A 13128-nucleotide genomic window follows, 5' to 3' on the forward strand; every position below is an offset into this window, starting at 1 on the left:
TACACCACAGCTCACGGCAACGCCGGATCATTAACCCACTGAGCAAGGGCAACCTCATGGTTCCTAGTCGGATTCATTAACCACTGTGCCAAAATGGGAACTCCTATTAAGGATATTTTAATGTTGATTACCTGTATCATTCATTCAACAAAATTTATTGTACCTTAAAGCAGTAAAAAAATTTTATTCAGGACTATTGCAATAGTGGAAAAGAGACATCAGTACAGATAACATGGGCAAGGGGGAATTTATAGCCAAGGAGAAGGGTGAGTGTCTGTGGATAAAAAATTGCTAAGAGGCAGCACCAAGGGTAAGGTGAATTCTGGCTAAATGGACCCAACAGGATTCTTACTAAAGGCAGACCAGAGTGATCAGACAGTACCTGAGGAATGGTGGAAGATGAGAAAACTGACTAGATATTGAGGGTGATCAGGTGTCAAGGATGGCTAAACTTATTTAGCAGGGTTCTTGCTAAAATCAGACTATGTAGAGATAAACAAAGAAGCGCAAAAGTCAAGCCTAGTTGAAAAAGAGCTCAGAGAGCCTAAGTAGAGTTTGGTCAACAAGATAATCTTTGTCAGAGGACAGTCTCTGTTTTAGTTCCTGGCGATATAGCAGTGGACAGGACAGGTAGAGACCCACACTGCCTCCACTGAGCTCACACTGAGGCCAAGAGCTGTCAGACAACTAAATACAAGACCGTCTAGCTGCAGTTGTGGAAATGCCACTATAGAGATGGTAGCTGGACAACTAAATACACAATGGCTGAACAATTGTGCAAAGCGCTGTCATGGCAAAATGCACATGCTAACAGGGAATACTGATCTGTTAATGGAGGGGAGGATGGGTCCGGGGTGCTTCTTAGGCAGCGATACAGACACTGAATCTGAAAGAGGAGGATCTGCTTGTTATGGAAAGTGGCGGTGAGGGAAGGGAGTCATCTAGGCAGCAGGAACAGAATTTGCATATCTGGAAGGAACCAAAAAGGCCAGTGGGGCTAGGTTGCAGAGATCAATGCAGGGGAGAAGGTGCATAAGGAGGATGTCAGAGAGGTGTCGGAGCCTGTCACAGGCCACCAGGCCTGGCCAAGGAGTTGGGATGTTACCTTAAGGGCAGTGGAGAACCAGTACAGGGCTTTTGCAAAGTAAGGGAGTGTTAGGAACTTAGGGTCCTTCATTCCTCCAGCACTGTCATCATAGGAGATTTCTCACACCTAATGCTGAAATAACTGTGTATATCCAGTGTCATAAAGGATCTCAAAGAACGCTTTTTTTTTTTTTTAATTGAAGTATAGGTGATTTACAATGTTGTGGTTTCTGGTTTACAGCAAAGTGAATCACACACAAACACACACACACACCTTTTCGGATTCTTTTCTATTGTGGTTTATTACAGGATATTGAATATAGGTCCCAGGGCTACACAATAGGATCTTGTTGTTTATTCATTCCATACACAATACTTTGCATCTGCTAATCCCAAACTCCCAATATTCGCAATCCAACCCCCTGCCCCTCCCACCTTGGCAATCCCAAATCTGTTCTCTATGTCTAGGAATCTGTTTTACAGGTAAGTTCATCTGTGCCATACTTTAGATTCCACATGTAAGTGATATCGAATGATATTCTTTCTCTTTATGACTCTCTTTACTTGGTACGATAATTTCTAGATGCATCCATGTTGCTGCAAATGGCATTATTTCATTCTTTTAATGGTTGGTTAATATTCCATTGTGTATAGAATACAATATAATCTTCTAATGGGTATGAAAATAGTGGGCTTTCAGCAATGATCATTCAGATTTGAATTATACTCCCAGCATTTTAATGCACGAGATTGTCATAAACATATTAAAGTGATGGATTTGGGAAAGGGCGGTAATCCTAAAGTTTGCCTTTTCTTCTGACCACATTTTCTTGAGGCAATTCTTCAAAAGTGAAATCTCCAAAAAAAAAAAAAAAGGAGTTCCCGTAGTGGCGCAGTGGTTAACGAATCCGACTAGGAACCATGAGGTTGTGGGTTCGGTCCCTGCCCTTGCTCAGTGGGTTAACGATCCGGTGTTGCCGTGAGCTGTGGTGTAGGTTGCAGACGAGGCTCGGATCCCGCGTTGCTGTGTCTCTGGCGTAGGCCGGTGGCTACAGCTCCAATTCAACCCCTAGCCTGGGAACCTCCATATGCCGCGGGAGCAGCCCAAGAAATAGCAACAACAACAACAACAAAAAGACAAAAAAAAAAAAAAAAAAAGTGAAATCTCCTTCTGTTCCATATTTCCTTTCCAGCTTGTCTTCTCTCAATTTTGATCCAGTTTCAAGAACAAATCTTAACCTCATAAAGCTACTAATTCTAGAGATTTTAGTACTAATCCTGACATGAAAAGTGGAGTTTTTGACATATGTCCCCTGTTACTGCTGACACAGACCAACCTGTTTTGCTCTCCTTCTCTGATAAGTATTTAAATCAGCCTGTTGAGAAATCATTCCAGTGGGAGGAAAACCCAGAAATGGCCTTTCATATTCCAGCCTATTGAACTGAGGGTTCTCTACTGTATTGTTTATTTGGGGTGAAGGATGGCAGAGGCATATTATGTTACTTCCCTCTCCCTGGGATTCTGTTACAGAAGAAATGTCAGGCATTCAGTCACATTTGAAGGAAGAAATTAAACAAAGGCTCTAATGGCACGAGATTTCAGTGGCATGAATCAGTCCTTTTTTCCTCATTTGATTTTAAACTGCTTGGTTCAGCCAGAGTCCAGTTCTCTGTAGCAAGAGGTCCTTTAATCCCAAAAGTCACGGAGCTCTCGTGGCCTGCTGGCTAAGGACTCAACATTGTCACTGCTGTGGCTCAATCCCTGGCCTGGGAACTTCCGCATGCCACGGGCATGGCCAAACATTTTTTAAAAGTCAGATAAGTGATACAGGCCAATGTTACATTTTAATTTTAACTTAAACATTAGAGTCAAGATCTTTGTTTTTAATGGGTCCTCTGTTTGGCATTAGATGTTATCTTTCTCAAAATGCATCACCCCCGATTTCAAATGTTGGTTTCTGTAGGGTAAGAACTTAGGCAATTTTGAGGCTTCTGAGCAGGATCCTTTCAGATTGCTGCCTTTCTCACCTTCGATCTTTTACAGTTTTCTTGTTCAGTCATAATTTGAAAGAACTCCAGAGCATTCAGCTTGTTTTTCATTGAAAACAACACTCTTGCATTTCATACTCACATGTTACTAGTTTGTACCATGTTACTAATTCATTTACCAAAGTTAGACTGACAAACCCAGTTGACTCTTGGTCATGCTAGAACCCAACAGTTAGGAACAGAGTGTGCCAGCACAGTGGCAAGATGACCTTGCTAGTGGCAGGCATTTAATGTGCCCTGGGCATCAGGTAGAAAGTTTTGCAGAGGAAATAAAAAGCCTTGGTTATGTCTGTTAGCAGAGCTTCCTTTTATTTTTTAATTTATTATTATTATTATTATTATTGTTATTTTGTCTTTTTGTCCTTTTAGGAACCACCATATGGAGGTTCCCAGGCTAGGGGTCTAATTGGAGCTGTAGCCACCGGCCTACACCACAGCCACAGCAACGTGGGATCCGAGCCATGTCTGCAACCCACACCACAGCTCATGGCAATGCCGGATCCTTAACCCACTGAGTGAGGCCAGGGATCGAACCCGCAACCTCATGGTTCCTAGTTAGACTTGTTTCTGCTGTGCCACGACGGGAACTCCAGTCAGAGCTTCCTTTTTTACTTGCTGTGTATGTTTAATAATTTTTGACAGGTTAGAAATTTATAAGTGCTCTTGGTTGCAAGAAAATGTCAAATATCCTTTATAAGCTTAGAAAACTTTCAGACCTGGAAGGGCCTCTAGGTATTACTCATCCACTTCACAGCTGAGGAAAGAGCAGATAAGCCAGATGATTTGCCTCGGTGCGGCTGACCAGGGCGTCCTCTCAATTAGATGTTAGAATCACTGAGGCTCGGAAAGACCTACTAACCTTCTGAAACCTTGCAGCTGGTAGGCAGTAGACTTTCGACGTGGAATCTAGCTCCCTAGATCCTGTGCTCTTTGTACATTTGTGGGCTCTAGGAGTTTGTGGTCTTTTTAGGAAGATAAGCACTTAAAAGGACTGAAATCCAGCGTGAAATGTGCTGTGACAGAGGATGGGGAAGCATAGAAAAGAGACAAATAAGACTGTCCAGAGAAGATGACCTGGCTGGCTGACAGGGGTTTGTCTGGTAGAGAAGGTGAGGAAGAACATTTCAAGCGAGAAAGAGTAGCATGGACAAAGGCAAGGGAGGGTGGCTCAGGGTGGTGTGAGCCTCTGGAGTGAGGACGACTGCGAGGTGATGTTGGCCAAGCCACGGGGTGTAGGGCATGGAGAAGCTTTCCCACCACGTTAAAGGGCTCAGCAGGGGAGGTCGGCAGGGTTTCCAGCACTAAGGGTCATGCGTAGATTTCTATTTTGGATACACCATTCTCGTGGCTGAATAGAGGATGGAATTGGTTGAGGGGAGACTGGAGACTCTGCTGTGTTCACTAAGAGAGGAACAGGAGAAGTGGCGAGAAGGGGTCGTACTTGCGACTTATTAGGTGAATCCAGCAGGGCCCAGTGCTTGGTTGAGTGTGGGAGGGGAGGAATAGGGAGGAGTCGGAGGCATTCTCCAGTTTATGGCTGAACCCAAGGCCAGCGCAACTGGGTTTTTGGTGCTGTCACCATTCTAAGGCAGGAGGCACGAGGTTGAGGGGGGGGGGATTGGAGCCATGGTGAACTAATTAGGGGCCTCGAGTTTGCATCTCTTCTCTGAGTGGAGACACTCAGTATGCAGAAGAATATATGAGTCTGGTACTTAGGAGCTAGAAGACTAGGCTGGAGAAAAACATGTTGGAAGTCCTTAGTACCCACATGGTGACCCAACCATGTAGAATTGTTGCAAGAGCCAAGGAGAATGTAAGACAAGAAGATGGCAGGAGATAGAACTTGGGAGAATGCTATATTTAAGGGGCTAGCAGAGGAAAGGGTTGTAGCCAAGGATGAAGAATGGCTCTGGAAGAAGGCAGAGAGTCAATGAAATCACAGAAGCCAAGAAGGAAGAGGACTGAGAGCTGACCACCAGATGGAGAACAGACCGTTGCATTTAGCAACATAACCATCACAGGGAACTCTTAGTTTGGGGGGAGTTGTAGGGACAAAAGCCTGTGCGAGAGAACAACGAATCTGCTCCCTCTACTCAAAGGTGGGGTCTGCAGAGGCCCAGTCCCTTGAATTGGTAGAGTGAGTTTATGCAGTACCCGGGGCAGAAGACAGAGGTCGCTGCCTGCCACCTGCAGCCAGGTCCCTCTGACAGACTAGCCAGTGGTCTCAGTGGAGGCAGTAGCAGGAAAGACACCCCCAAACCCACATAACTTTTTTTTTTTTGTCTTTTTGTCTTTTTAGGGCCGCACTTGCAGCACATGGAGGTTCCCAGGCTAGGGCTCGAATTGGAGCTATAGCCGCTAGCTTACACCACAGCCGCAGCAACGCAGGATCCAAGCAGCTTCTGTGACCTACACCACAGCTCACGGCAACGCCAGATCCTCAACCCACTGAGCGAGGCCAGGAATCGAACCTGCATCCTCCTGGATGCTAGTCGGGTTGCTAACCACTGAGCCATGATGGGAACTCCCCCGCATAACCTTTTATTGTTTTCTCCAGGGCAGAAATTGCAGGGTCAAGGAAACATGCAATTGTAACCTTTTACTTCATGCGAGACAATGACAACTTTCTTCCTCAATCTGTTTATAGGTACACATTTTTTTAAAAGAATGAACAAGCTTAATTCTCAAACTGAAGGACTTCTGACAAAGAAACTTTAGACATAGCATACTCATCAAACAAAAAGAAACTTCCAGCAAAGAACCTTTAGAGACTGCATAATCCTTCCTCTACACATTTGCAGCCTGTCTTCCGAGGGAGAGCAGAGCCCGTGATTGTCTCCAGTTAACCCATTCGCTCCCAGCATAGTGGAAAAGCTGTGTCCACAGAGTCTGGACTCCTTCAGGGAAACTTCTGGGGCTTTCCACCAACACCTACGATTTCCCTTGTTACCTGGTGACAACAACATGAATTACAGTCATGGGCCCGGGGAGGAAATGAACAAAGGACTGGCATTGTAAAAATCCACCTATTAGGAGACAGCAAATATTATATGAAGCAAGAGGAACAGGCTTAAATTTCAGTAGAATTGGGAGTTCCGTTTGTCGTGCAGTAAAAAAGGCTGACTAATATCTATGAGGATTCTCGTTCCATCCCTGGCCTTGCTCAGTAGGTCGGGGATCTGCTGTTGCCCTGAGCTGTGGTGTAGGTCACAGACACGGCTTTGACCTGGCATTGCTGTGGCTGCGGTCTAGGCTGGCGGCTACAGCTCCGATTAGACCGCTAGACTGGGAACCTCCATATGCAGGGGTCACAGTCCTAAAAAGCAAAAAAAACCCCAACAAAACAAAACAAAACAAAAAAACCCACAATGCTTTGGATAAAATATCTGTCTTTTTCCTCTGAGGAAATAATAAAGATCCTACTTTGTTTTTAATATTAAGCACTGGAAAAAAGGGGGAGTGGGGAACCAGGAAACCTTAGCATTTAAACGCTGAGAACACAGTTTCAAGGAAGGTAGTTAGTGGGAGCCTTCTCCTCGTTCTCACCCAGGCTCCCGCCCCGTTGGAAGTGCAGTGGGCGTGGCTGCCCAGAAGTGCAACCTGCCCAAGGCAGTTGATGGTTCCTTCCTAGCTGTGTGTTTATAGAAAATCTCCTCAGGAACCACCATGAGAGGGAGAGTAGTGTTCTCTTTTCTAGAAGCTGTGGTCCTTGGCTCCAGGGTCCTGGATTTAAATCCCAGTTCTGCTTTTTTCTGGACCTGTGGACATAAACTCTCCAAGTCTCAATTTTCTTACTGGCCAAAAGAGGATAAGAATCTCTGCCTTTAGAGTGAATGCTGACGATTTGATGAGATGATGTATGCACAACCACCACCACGGTGTGCACTTAAAAGTTAGGCTCCAAAACAAAACAACAAAAAAGGAGTTCCCACTGTGGCACAACGGGATTGGCAGCATCTTTACAGCACCAGGACACAGGTTCGATCCTGGCAAGGAGCAGAGGGTTGAAGGATCTGGAGTTGCCACAGCTGCAGCCTAGGTCACAAAGGCTGACTTCTAGCCTGGAAACATCATATGCCTGTGGGGCAGCAAAAAAAAAAAAAAAAAGTTAGGTTCCTTCCCCTTCTAGAATGAAGATTTGAGGTGGGAAGGAGTTTCCGTGACTTCTATCCTATGTAAATGAACTCATCCTAGTCTTTCCTCGTTCCTGGGTTGAAAGGACTGACCAGGCTGGTGAGTGCTGCCCAGCTGGTACCGATCCTGAGGAAAGATGGCATGGACTGCAGTTGGACCTGAGGTCAGAATGGCCTTTCCTGGCAACTACAATGCTTGTTGCCAGAAAGAGTCACATTGTGTTCAAGAAAGTTCTGAGGTCGCTATAGGAACAGGAACAGAATGGGTCATGAGGGCAAAGGGGCCTGAAGGGCCAAGGTGTGTGGCCAAGAGGGAGTGTGGGGAGCACAAGCATGAAATAGGGTGTGTCAGGGGCCCCAGCAGCTGGTCTGTGACACTTCAATCTCCCAGCAAGTCACAGACTCTGCAAGGGCCGTGGGCAGAACGAACAGTCTGTAGGCCTGGTTACTGGCACGTAGAGCGCCTCTGAGGCTGAGCTCTTGTCCATCTATTACATGAGACGTTCTGGCGCTGTTCTCCCCTTGACCTTGTAAGGCGTGTTAAGGCCAAGGCAACGTAGCCATCCTGAGCAGGGTAATTCACATTCCTTCTGCTGAGCTAGAGGAAAGCAACCAGAAACCTCAGAGGGAGTCATGAAAATAATTCAGAAAGAAGAAAAAGAACCACGGATTGCTAGGGGAGCCAACAGCTGAAATTCTCCATCAGAATTTTGGCAGAAGCTGTGGGCAGTATAATTCTGAGTTACGATCCATGAAGCAGAGCTGCAGAGAGAACATCTCTGAGAACAGAAGCCACAGAGGATACTCACAAGGACCGTCCAGGATGGGGGAGAGGCAGCCTCATGTAGCAGTCAAGGGCTTGGACTCATGGATGAAGGTGACCCAAGATCGTTCTGCCACCAACTGGAGCAAGTTACTTACCTCTTTCTGTTTTCTCATCTTTTGTTTTGGTTTGTTTTGTTAGGGCCACACCTGTGGCATGTGGAAGTTCCCAGGCTAGGGGTCGAATTGGAGCTACAGCTGCTGGCCTATGCCAGATCTGAGCCGTGTCTGAGACCTGCACCACAGCTTACCGAAACACCAGAACCGCAACCCACTGAGCGGGACCAGGGATTGAACCTATGTCCTTATGGATACGAGTCGGGTTCATTACCACTGAGCCATAATGGGAACTCCAATTTTCTCATTTTTAAGTCAATGAACATGTACAAAAAAATTCTCTGGAAGGACACACATCTTGGCAGAAGATTTCACAGCTGGGGCTCAAGATAGGAGAGACACTTTTCACTTCATACCTTGATACATTTTCATTTTTGAATCATGTGTATGTGTGTGTCCAAAAGAATAAATGACAAGAAAAAAAGACAAGTGGTGATAATTTATACCTTACAGGATTACACAGGCCTGATAGATAGTAATTAAATAAACTGCAGTGTTTGTTATTATTAAAACAGGGATGCTGGCCCTGTCATCTGTCAAGTGTTTTTTAGGCGTAAGCCCTCAGCAGTCTCTTATCACGTATTCAGACTGATGCCCTACAGCCACCGGGGTTCCACTGTGTTTATAATTAACAGTATAAATGTAACCCCTTAAAGGCAGTCTTGTAAATGGGTAAAGTGAATAAATGAATGCCACTGGCAAATCGACTAATTCTTTTTTTTTTTTTTTTACTTTTCACACATTTTAGAGAATGATATTAAATTACTGACAATGGCACCTGACATTCTATAATGAACACCTGTATACCCTTCCTCTGTGTTTACCAACTGTTCACATTTTTGTCACATTCGTGTTCTTTCTCTCTTTCATATACACACAGACGCACGCCTTGACACATATGAACATATATATTTTTCTGGACCATTTGAAAGTGAGTTGCAAATGTGACCCTTTCATCTCTAAATATTTCTGCATGCGTCTTCCAAGAACAGGACATTCCCCTACATATGCACAGGATGAGTATGAAGCCCAGGAAATTTAATCATCACTTAAGAATATTATCTAGGAGTTCCCGTTGTGGCTCAGTGGTTAACGAATCCGACTAGGAACCATGAGGTTGCAGGTTCGATCCCTGCCCTTGCTCAGTGGGTTAACGATCCGGCGTTGCCGTGAGCTGTGGTGTAGGTTGCAGACGCGGCTCAGATCCCGCGTTTCTGTGGCTCTGGCATAGGCTGGCAGCTACAGCTCCGATTAGACTCCTAGCCTGGGAAACTCCATATGCCACGGGAGCGGCCCAAGAAATAGCAAAAAGACAAAAAAAAACAAAAAACAAAAAACAAACAAAAAATAATATTATCTAATGTGCAGTCTATTGCACATGTCCCCAGGTATCCCAGTAAGTGTTCTTTATAACTGTTAACTTTTAATTTTAATTTTTATGGCAGCACCCATGGCACGTGGAAGCTCCTGGGCCAGGGATTGAATCCGAACCACAGCTGTGACTCTGGATCCTTTAATCCACTGCGCTGGGCTGGGGGTAGAACCTGCAGTTCTGCAGTGACCTGAGCCACTTCAGTCGGACTCCTAACCCACGGTGCCACAGTGGGAACTCCCACACAACTGTTTCCTTTTTGATCCAGGATCCTGTTGAGGATCTTCCTTCGCATTTGGTTGTCTCTCTTAGTCTAGAATGTTTAAGAAGGGCTTGTTTTGTCTTTCATGACACTGACATTTTTGTAGAGCCTAGGTCAGGCTCTGCCCTACTCTCCTCATCCCAATGTCCTTCAATTTGTGCCTGATTGTTTTCTTTTAAATTTTTAAAATTTTAATTAATTCAGTAATTTTTATTTAGGTACAGTTTATATTTTTTTTATTAGTTTCAGTTGCACAACATTTTTTTTGTTTGTTTTTAGTTTTTTGTTTTTTAGGCTTGCACCTGCAGCATATGGAAGTTCTTAGGCTAGGGGTCAAATTGGAGCTGTAGCCGCCAGCCTATTCCACAGCCACAGCAACATGGGATCCGAGCCATGTCTGCGACCTACACCGCAGCCCATTGACAATGTCGGTTCCCCAACCCACTGAGCAAGGCTAGGGATCGAACCTGAGTACTCGTGGGTACTAGTCAAGTTCTTAACTTGCTGAGCTATGATGGGAACACCTGTATCTCTTAAAAATTGAAGTATAATTGATTTACGGTATTGTGTTAGTTTCTAGTGTATAGCAAAGTGATTTAGTTATACGTAACTCTTTTTCAGATTCTTTTCCATTATAGACTGTTATAAGGTATTGCATATAGCACAGTATACTATGCAATAGGACCTTGTTGCCTGATTGTTTTCTGATCATTAGACTCAGATTAAATGTTTTTGGCAGGACTAGGACAATAGGTGCTGTTCCAATGCCACCTTTTATAAATGTTTTTTTATCCTTCTCTTTTAAATGTGTTAAGCCAGGAGTCATTTTTTAAAATTCTAATATTCTAATTTTCAAATATCCACCAGGTCAATTATTGATAAGTGACTCCTGTCATCCAGTCATGATGGAGGCCGTGGGCTGTTTGTACAGGTCACTTGATTTAAGGGCCACCTACCTGGGATCTTCTCATTCATCAATCCATGGAATCCTGCAGTGAGTTTTTGTTCTATGTCTCAAAAAGAAATGTGCTTCGGGTTACTCATGTTCTATAAATGACCTCTTGACAGCTTTTGATCATTTGCAGCCTTCTGAGGGAAACTGAGCACATTTGGGGTAGGAGATGTTGGCCTCAAGGCATGAGCCAGCAGTATTCGGAGGGCTAGGAATAGCACCTCATTAAGGGAGCACTCACTTAAATTAAACTACCACAGCGCTCAGAGTTCTAACACAGTGAGCTCGGCCATGTGCGCCAATGCAGATAAGCTACAGGGGGCTCAACGCTTGGACTGGATGCCTACTACAATTTCAGATAAATCAAAATATGCTTTGGGAAAAGGGAAAAAGGTTATGAGAGGTTATTTCCATTTCCGCTGAGGAAAAGACCCGATGGAAGACATGAAATAATGTTGAACGATGGAATGGCCCAGAAAAAGAAGCAACAAAGAAAAAGAAAGCTTATTCCTCTAAGAGTTTATCTTTGGGTAAGATGGATGGTGCAGCAAAGCTTTCACAGCAAAGGATTTTGTCAGCTAAAAGCAAGAGTGAAGAAAGCCAAATGACCACAATTTACCAGCATCCCCTGCTGAGGTCTTGTAGCACAAATAATCCTTGGGAATCCATATCTGAGCTCATTTCAGAGAAGTGGCTTTTTCATAGCCCAGATGACAGTTCAATTCCTTTTTCATAGCCCAGATGACAATTCAATTTTTTTTTTTTGCCAAGAAGATCTCATTTTGAAACAAAATTAATGAAGACCTCAAATGATATTAGTAAAAAATAAAAATTATCATGGGCTCTTTCGTGTCTGTAATTTTTTTCTACTTGTCTTTATTTAGACCTCTTTGCTAAGATATTTTCTTGTAAACCTCTTAGGAATGAAGATAATGGAGGCCTGGGGATTTTATTTTATTTTTTAGCCACTTAAAATATTGTAACAGATTGTAGCTAAAAAGAACAATTTTTAAGTGATTCATATCTCTGTGGTAGGTAGAAGAATGTTGATCTTACAAGATTCTATAGCTAAAAATATATTGAAGCAATGTTATAAAAGTTCTAATTGTGAGACTTTTACATTACTGTCATCTATGAATTTATGAATTAATGTTTCATGTAAACAAAATTTAGTTCCTGTCACAACTTTTTAAAGTAACATGAGGAAGAAAAGATATCAACTGGAATAAACTAAAACCATAAAGTAGGTTTAAAGTACTAGAGTTCATGGATTTGATATCTGTTTTAAACACTTTAATGGGCTCTCATTTTTATCAGTGATTTGTAAGATATTACCTATTAACTGTTAAGGATTATTTATTGGCTTCCTCCTTCCTTATCACCCAACTAAATTGTACCTACTACATTAAATCCAGGTGAAGAATGGACTCAGCTAGGTGACTTTTTTTTTTTTTTGTCTTTTTGCCTTTTCTAAGGCCTCTCCAGAGGCATGTGGAAATTCCCAGGCTAGGGGTCTAATCGGAGCCGTGGCCTATGCCTGAGCCACAGCAACGCTGGATCCTTAACCCACTGAGCAAGGCCAGCGATCAAACCTGCAACCTCATGGTTCCTAGTCAGATTCGTTAACCACTGAGCAACAACAGGAACTCCTTAGATAAGTGACTTTAAGAATGCTATTCACCTGTCTTAGCCTCAATTTCATCACTTTAAAAATGGAGTATTAGGTTGCATACTTGTTAGGATTACTGAGAGGACTGCATGAGAAAACCCACATTGCAAACCTTCAAAACAGAGTAGTTTACTGTCCATCAAAGGTCTAACCCTGAGGCCATCTTTTTCCAGGAAGACTTCTCCCAACCCCTCCAGCCCACAACTTGATGCTTTGGGTTATTTGTCTCCAGGCAGAGAGTTAGCCTTGATGGTTACTCATTACATTTCACCAGCTCCCCGCTCAGTTGCCGGGTAGCCTGGCAAAGCCCTCGAAGTTCAGAGATTATCAGTCGGGTTCTGGGTGGGCTATATCAGACTTTGCTGCAGAAGCTAAGTTTGACCAGTCCATATACAGCAATGTCGCTTGTTGGGGTTTACTGCTTATTTGGCTTTGGTGGAACCACAGTGCACAGAGTGGGTGCAGCCTCCCAGGTCTGAGAAAAGACAGGTGCACCACGCTGGTGAGCAGGGGAGTGGTGTCCCAGGGGCCTTCCTCCGGAGTCAGAAATCTCCGAAGGGACAGTGGCCTTCCACGCTGTGCAGTGGGGGTGCCCTTCAGGCACATCAGCCCACGTGCGGGCCCTCTGCCCAGCTGCCCACTCAGGATTCAAGCTAGCCGTTGGGG

The 13128-nt window shown here is 44.1% G+C and overlaps 1 pseudogene across 1 annotated transcript in view; it reads left to right on the plus strand.

Annotated features, from left to right (window-relative positions):
• LOC110260780 (putative tetratricopeptide repeat protein 41) overlaps positions 1 to 11741 on the plus strand; it is an 85851-nt pseudogene extending 74110 nt beyond the window's left edge. Inside the window, exons 14-15 of the transcript XR_014845344.1 lie at positions 10709 to 10835; positions 10927 to 11741. The product of XR_014845344.1 is annotated as a putative tetratricopeptide repeat protein 41 (transcript). The remainder of the gene's footprint in view (positions 1 to 10708; positions 10836 to 10926) is intronic.
• Positions 11742 to 13128: the final 1387 nt, after the last annotated feature.

Source organism: Sus scrofa, chromosome 5 (genome assembly GCF_054392235.1).
Source record: "Sus scrofa isolate SSC_HxYL_T2T_F1_AM1 chromosome 5, Sscrofa_HxYL_maternal_Yorkshire_Landrace_v2.0, whole genome shotgun sequence".
Taxonomy (NCBI): domain Eukaryota; kingdom Metazoa; phylum Chordata; class Mammalia; order Artiodactyla; family Suidae; genus Sus; species Sus scrofa.